The sequence below is a fragment of the Petromyzon marinus genome, unplaced genomic scaffold, assembly GCF_048934315.1.
Source record: "Petromyzon marinus isolate PM22_M1 ecotype Great Lakes invasive population unplaced genomic scaffold, UKy_Petmar_22M1.pri1.0 PM_G_Scaffold_11, whole genome shotgun sequence".
NCBI classification, from domain to species: Eukaryota; Metazoa; Chordata; class Hyperoartia; order Petromyzontiformes; family Petromyzontidae; genus Petromyzon; species Petromyzon marinus.
Genome location: NW_027422662.1, coordinates 1,899,209 through 1,906,068, shown reverse-complemented (window position 1 = coordinate 1,906,068; position 6,860 = coordinate 1,899,209).

Genomic DNA, 6,860 nt, shown 5'->3' with positions numbered 1-6,860 from the left:
GCACCCAAAAGTTGCTGCAAAAAAAAAACTACTAGCGGTGTAATAAAAGTTAATTTTAAAAAAAACTAAGTGATGCAACAATATATAAAACACGCAAAAAAACATGACACTTCAATACAGCACGTTGATAAATTATCCCGTTACATTTGTGGTGGTTATAAATTGACGAATAAAACTTCTGATCAGGCAACACATGTATCGTCTTTTATACAAGGTCCCTAACACAAAGGGTTTATCGGTGTTGAGTGTGTGTATCGGTCCCTTAACCCGATGCCTGGGGAGGTATGGCCTCTATGAGCCCTATCACTGGGCAACTCGCTCTCTATCACTGGGCAACTCGCTCCCTATCACTGAGCAACTCGCTCCCTATCACTGGGCAACTCGCTCCCTATCACTGGGCAACTCGCTCCCTATCACTGGGCAACTCGCTCCCTATCACTGGGCAACTCGCTCTCTATCACTGGGCAACTCGCTCTCTATCACTGGGCAACTCGCTCCCTATCACTGGGCAACTCGCTCTCTATCACTGGGCAACTCGCTCTCTATCACTGGGCAACTCGCTCCCTATCGTCCTCCGGCTGGGACCTAGGGGAGGCTATCTGACCCCACCGTCCCGGTCCGTGGGTTCTAACCACTGGCCTCACTGAGCTCCGGCCCTTAGAAGGACATCGGAGCTTGGGGTCCAGGGTCCTCTCTTCAGCCCAGGTCTTCGTTCTTCAGCTTTCAGATGACTGAGCCAGACCTCTGAGAGGTCCGGCTTATATACTGGTTCGTGGCTTGCTCCGTCCTAGCCACGCCTTCCTTCTGGAACATTCTGGAAGGTTACGTCATCCCCCGGTTCCCCCCTCCCGGGGCCCTGGGGAATGTGTCCCAGGATCCGTTTGCTGGGTTTTGTCGTTGGTCCCTTTTTGGGCCCATGGACATTTGCCTTGTCGTGGTTTATTTCAGTTTTTTTTATTTTTATTTTGGTATAGCCCTGTGAGCCATTCGGCTCTTGAATTGGGTGCAACAACAACAAACAAAAAAACATTGCTCAACCTCTATCATCTGACCTAATAATTAAGAGTAATCAAATTAATAAACAGTAAATCTATGTTTTAACGGAGCTGTGAATATAAGCGTTTTGCGCATGCGCAAATGTGTGCTGTCGCGCGCTGAGCGGTAAAATAATAAGTAAAAATCTCACTAAATCGTTAATTAAACTACCTTAAAGTTTAGGGATGGGAAAACGGAATAGCCTATGCCAAGCAGGGGGCTTATGGCTTGCCGCCCAGCATGTTATTTTTCTACGCGAACCCCGCGGTTAGAAAGCCAAATCCCTCGCAAGCGAGCGTCGTCGCTTCAAGACGATTCTAAAGGAATCTACAACCTTTGATTCCTTTGCGCGATTGAAATAATCGATTCTTGGCGCGCTCGGATTTTATTTTAAACGGATTTTATTTTAAATTAATGAGTTATCTTTTCATTTGTATGTTAAGTTTTTAAGTTTTCAGACGTTTTAAAATGTTTCCCCGCTAGTAGCAGTATATATCGACTCTATAGCACATTGTACTCACCTGACAGATTGCCGTGACGAGGCCTAGTCCCGTGCAAAGCCTCCGGCCTCGCCTAGATTGCCCGGCCGGCCGTGGCTGTTGTTGTATATATAGGTGTTATGAAAATTGATGAAAATAATGAGAATTAAATGAAATTTGTGATTTGCATAATTTATCCGAAATTATGTTAATCAGTGTAATTAGGCGCATAAATTATGCTGATTCGAGAGATAATCGTATTAATTTATGCGAGTGGGCGTGGTTATGATAATGCAGGTCGTTATGGATTATCAGGTCGAGCCTCGGTGACGAGGATTGTGTTATGAATTGGAATAACGCAATTAATCGTATGCAGTGACGCATGCGTTGTGAGCGTGAATGAGAGAGAGTCGATTCGATTCTGCTCTTTAATTCCGTATTATCGATAAGAATACGATTACTCTCGATTGAACATTACGAATTATGTGTGTTATGGATTATGTGTGGTGATAGTGTGCTTATGATAGGTCCCCAGGATTCAGATCTCAAACGCAGAACAATATTATGCAGAATTTCAGGAAGAATCACACACAAACCTTCTGCTTTAATCAATTTTATTTCTAGCTAACTTTAATTTTTGGATAATATAAAAACTCAATCTCGGGATTTTGGAATTTCAACACAGCGTTAACATGATACCATCACGATTGCGTTGTTTCACCTCGATAGCGGCACCTGTGGTTAATTCCCGACGCGTAACGCAATCGATCGGTTGTTGAGAGAGAGATTAAAAACATGCGAACTATTCTATCAAACCTTAACTTTATAATATGCAAACTCGTATGCTTGAATTGTTACACAACACGGCACTTGGTCTTTGATTCGTATCCAATCCTTAATACATTCTGATATGCGAAGTTATTATGCTTGAAATCGTCAGCACAGTACCACGTTGATGTTCGTTCATTGATTCATAACGATTATGAATTTAAAGCGTTCGACTGTGATACTTCGAATTGCCTTATCAACACCACTCGATGGCCACAATGCTTCGTTACTTGAATTGTCACACAACACAGCATTCGGTCATTGATCATGTGTGGCCCTTAATGCAATTATTGTCACGTTGTTCACAATAGGATGACTGATTATCATGCAACGCTACTCGTTGACAGGGGCACTACAACCAGTATTATTCTTGGAGGCACAACTATGCGTTTCAATTCGTTATTTCATTCGTGGATACCAGCAAGATTATGCAGAAAGACAATATTAACGAACGACTCAAGTATTTCTAATCAACTTCTCAACGCGACTCAATGGGTGGCGATGTTTCCTTTTGATATCCTTATCTCGGGCCAATCTTTTAATTAATTGTGGCCAGACCTCTGACAGGGAACCGGTTGAACCCGCTCTCTATCCCCGCGAGCGGCGCTCCGTGGTGAGGAGTCAAGAATTAATCTTTGTTAATGGGTCAGTTGGTAATTTATGCGGTTAGAAGTACAGCCCCAGCACAATATTACAGAGAAAAATTATGAACACTCTTAAAAACGATGGATTATTCACTCGGTCGTTGCGATGTTTCCACAATCACGGATGGTTCAATGGCTTGAGGTTTTTAGGCTTTGTTAATGACCCGTGTGTGTGTGTGTTGAATGGTGTGAGTGGTGAAAGAGTAGGCCAATGTTCGGAATCGATTCTTTGCGTCAAGCAGACGTCTGGTTTGTGTGTAGTGGGGGGCAGTGTATCATACGTATCAGTTGATTCTTCTTTCAGTAGTTGGTTCGGACTCGACGGACGTTGGTGAACGAGTAGATGCGTTGTTGTAGCTGAGATGACCGTCTGGTAGACGGCGTTAGAAGCACGCCCGCAGCGGCGCGCTGGTACTCCGTCGTCGGCGGTTGTAGATTGCAGGCTCACGATTCGCTCGTGGTGGCGCTGGTGCTGGTGGCACGCTGGTGGCGCGCTGTTGGTACGCGCTGGTGCTGATGCTGGTGCTGATGGCACGCTGGTGGCGCGCGCTCCCTCTCCTTGAAGACGCGCGAACGCGCCCGTGCTGGTTCGCTGACAGCAGTTTCCTCCACTGCTGGATGAGCTACGCCGGCGCGCGCTCTTTCCGCTGCTGTAGTATCTGACGCTGCGCTCGCGAGCGACAGGTCAAGTTTTCTTCTGCTGAGTTGAGTTGAGATGAGTCTTCTTCTGTTGAGCTGAGTTGAGATGAGTCTTCTTCTGTTGAGCTGCCCCCGAGGGCTGATGAGTTGATTTCAATGCTGAAACGGCTCCTTTTTATGCCAAAAATCTCTCCCCTTCTCGGCTCCCCCTCACGAGGTGGAGCTATCTTTGATCTGATCGTATGTCGGTGGGGGGGGTTCGTGTGTCGGTGGTGGGGGGGGTTCGTGTGTCAGTGTGTATGTTTGTGTGTGTGTCATTTATGACATGGTCCTGTTCGGGTCTTTCCTCAAGCCATAAACATCAAGACAACAGACACCTCGATTCATCTCGGTGGCGTCTGGTTGTCTGATCCCTCCACCCAGAGAGAGGGGCGGGTTCCCCCCCCCCCCCTTTTCCGTTCGCGTTCCGACGCACAAAGAAATGGTTAAGATTTTTTTTAAGTTTAACATTTCACATCACAGTTGGTATCTTATCATACACAGTTATGATCCTGCTTGTGATTCATAGTATTTGATTTATTTCCAAGTGAAGATGCTCTTCCGAGCGTATGCATTTTATCACGTGCTGCAGGGAAAGACAAAGGTGGTCGGGAGAGACAAAGGTGGTCGGGAGCACCTCTTTATACTTTCGACTTATTTTTCTCAAATACCATTTGGTCCCATGTTCGCCAAGACTCGTGTTTGTAACTACGTCTTCCCGACACCTCTCGGTTTTACCGAGGTTCGAATTGTTATGATGGAATTATTAAAAAGAAAAATAATTATCATCCTGAGTTTAAGAGGTCCATTTCTTGATTGTTGGAATCCATATCCCTTGGTTCTATAAGGTTCTATAATGGAATGTCGTGTAAGGTTAACACGTTGTTATTATTCATATTATTTTGCAATTTTCTTTAAAACTTTATTTGCCTGGTTGCCGTGTGTGGGGTGGGTGCGTCTCCTCATCAAACCCGGCTGGCTTTTCCAGATGGCCCCTTGTGATAAGGTGTAATTCCTGCTTCTCCGCGCTGTGAGAGAGACAAAAGGTGGTCGGGGTTGCTTGGAATATTGTTTAAACTCTTTCGCAAGTTTGCTCGTTGTCTCATTCCTTCTCGATAACCTTTGATGTGACTCGGTATTCTTGCTCCAAGCTTTGTTTTAACAGTAAAAGTATTAAAGGTGAAAATCATTTGATAGCGAATTAATCATTGGATAATAATTCACTGATGTGTCTGGTGGCCTGTTCTTAATTGGAGTGAGCGTTAGGCTCGCTACTTTTATCTTATTCTTGTTGTTGCCTTTTAATTTTTGTTGTTGTTGTTTTACTGGAAAATAAGGAAAAGAATATGTATATGATTTACCCTGTTGGCGTCTGGTGTCTGCTCTCTTGGTGTTCTGACCTCGGAGGGACCTTTCCTAAGGGGCCCATCAAACTCTTGTTCATCTGGAGATTTTCGCCGATAGCTGTTACATCCTCGCCTCGAGAGTTTTATTATTTCTTTATTTCTTAATGGTCTGTTTATGACCGACATCTGGTTTTTCGTGTTTCTGGCTTACGGGTTTGATTCATTATTAAAAAAATATATATTGTTTGTCACGAAAGAAAGGAAAAAGAAATCTAGGTGTATGCATCCATAAATATTCTTACGGATATTAATTGTGAAAAAAGGGCCGTATACAACATTCTGCCCTTTCAAAAATGATCGGTGGTCTGCCACCGGTTATTTTTAATATTAAAGAAAAATGCCTTTTTCCACCATGAACCATCAAGTTTGTGATTTTTCCTTACAACGCGCGCGTACGTGTCACAACTTAGCATGATTATATTTGAATTAATAAGGGATTTTTTGTGTGTTTTTTTTGTAATAAGATAAGGAAGTATTCTACTGACTACATGTTATAGGGGAAGTTGTTGATTGAATTTTTTTTTTATTCTTCCTCTTGTTCTCCCAGCACAGGGTACGGTTTGATTTGATTGATGTGTACCCACTTGTACTGCTGCTCTCTTCCTGTCTTTGTGATTTTTATCTGATATACAACTGGGGACATTTTGTCAACAATCTCGTGTGGTCCTGTCCAGGAAGGGAGGAATTTCCTGCACTTCTGCTTTCTTTTTTCGTAATTGAGGTACAACACCTGGTCTCCGAGCTGGTATTCTGCGAGGCTGGCTTTTTGGTCATAGTATGCTTTGCTCCCCTGAGCCTCTGCTTGCAACTGGTCTCTGACCATAGCGAATGTGCTCTGTAGGTGACTGTTCAGTCCCGCTAGGTATTCAGTGGGCGTCATTGCCGTCGGGGTCTCGTCCTCCAGTGGGACATACAGCAGGTGCACTGGGAGGGTCATTAGTCTCCCTGTCATGATCTCGAATGGTGTCCTGCCTGTAGCTTGGTTGGGTGTGGCTCGCATGGCCATCAATACTAGGGGTAGTTTCGTATCCCAGTCGCGTCCCGTGGTGGACACATATTTCTTTAGGAGGCTCACGATGGTCCTGTTGGCTCTTTCCACCTGTCCTGAGGATTGTGGATGGTAGGCGATGTGTAGTTGTCTTCTTACTCCCAACATCTTCCACACTTCTGTGATGACTTCGGCTGTGAAGTGGCTTCCTTTGTCTGAATCGATTGTTGACGGTAGGCCCCACCTACTGAATATTTGGTTGATCAGTAGGATAGCTGTCGTTTCCGCGGTGTTGTTGGGTGCTGGTAAACACTCTATCCATTTGGAGAATGCACAGGTCACAGTCAGCATGTACTTATTTCCTTTGGTTGATCGGTTGACAGGTCCTATCCAGTCGATTTGTAGGTTGGACCATGGATAGTCTGTTCCCCTCTTCTGTAGGGGTGCCCTATGCCTTGAGGTCGTTGGCTGGTACTTGCAACACACGAGGCAGTTGGACACATGTTCGTGTATGTCTTGACTCATTTTAGGCCAGTAGGCCACCTGCCGCAGCATCTGTCCCGTGTTCATCTCGCATCGGTGGCCGCTGCATGGTTCGTCGTGGGCATGTTGTAACATTATCTCTCGATATTGTGAGGGGACTACCCATCTAGTTTTACCGTCTTTTTCGTTCGTATATACCAGTAGCCCTTTTCGTATTGAGAACCTTTTGATTTGGTTATGCATGATCTCGAGCTCTTTGTTGTTGTTCAGGTTGTCGGTAGTGATTGGTTTTCCTGTTGGATCCTGGATATGATCAGCC